Source organism: Mus pahari, chromosome 10 (assembly GCF_900095145.1).
Source record: "Mus pahari chromosome 10, PAHARI_EIJ_v1.1, whole genome shotgun sequence".
Taxonomy (NCBI): domain Eukaryota; kingdom Metazoa; phylum Chordata; class Mammalia; order Rodentia; family Muridae; genus Mus; species Mus pahari.
This window is the reverse complement of record NC_034599.1, coordinates 73,189,159-73,190,354: the sequence shown is the minus strand read 5'-3', so window position 1 is coordinate 73,190,354 and position 1,196 is coordinate 73,189,159.

The window sequence follows — 1,196 nt, the reverse complement described above, 5'->3', positions numbered from 1 at the left end:
TGCAATTGTCTGCTCCTATATCTTACTTTGACACAACAATCTATAAATCTGTGTTTAGTGCCAATGTTGCCATATGACATTGAATCAGTGTTTAGTTAGTGAGCTAATAACTAAGAATGTCAAGTGAAAGACAGACACATATCACCTAAAAAGCTGAGGGAGGGGTTGTTTGTTTTGTTTTGTTTTGGGTTTTGTTGTTGTTGTTTTAGTTTTGGCTTTAGTTTTGTTGTTGTTGTTGTTGTTTTCCCCTGAAATGGGGATTCTCTGTGTAGTCCTAGCTTTTCTGGAATTTGCTCTGTAGACCAGACTAGCCTCAAACACAGATATTCACTTGCCTCTGCCTCCCAAGTGCTGGGATCAAAGGCTTGTGCCACCACTGCCTGGCTTACTTTATTTATTTATTTATTTATTTATTTGAGACAGGATCTCAACTAGCCCAGGCTAGCTTTGAGCTCCTGAGCCTCCCAAGTGCTAGGATTACCATCATATGCCACCATAGTCAGTATCATTATTTTTTAAAGTTAATGGAGAGCTGGGCAGTGGTGCCGCTGGCCTTTACTCCCAGCACTTGGGAGCCAGAGGCAGGCAGATTTCTGAGTTCAAGAACAGCCTGGTCTACAGAGTGAGTTCCAGGACAGCCAGGGCTACATTGAGAAACACTGTGTCAAAAAGCAAAAACAAAAGCAAAAACAAAACAAAACAAAAAGAAGTTAATGGAGGGAAAGAAAGAAGAAAAAAAGTTTACTGAGTTACATGATTGATTCCTAAGGCCTCAGGATAGTGAACTATGTTAGATCTGGACATTCCTTCAGAGGCCCTGCCAATCTTCATAAGACAAATGCTGCGAAGCAGCTTCTATTGAAACACACTGATCTCTTGTAACTGTTAAACTGAATTCTATGCTGCCTGTCAACACAAACACCAGAGCAGAGGCAGGTACTGAACTTCCAAGCGATGGCTGATTCAGACAGACAGACAGCAATCCAAGAACTCAGCAGTTTCACACTCTAAGAAATGGACCACTTTATACTATATATCTCCAGCCAGTAAGTTACAGGACGGTGGACATGGACAGGACAGAACACAGGGCAAAGGTAGGCAGCCAGCCAGGCGTGGTGGCGCACACCTTTAATCCCAGCACTCAGGGGGCAGAGACAGGCAGATTTCTGAGTTCGAGGCCGGCCTGGTCTACAAAG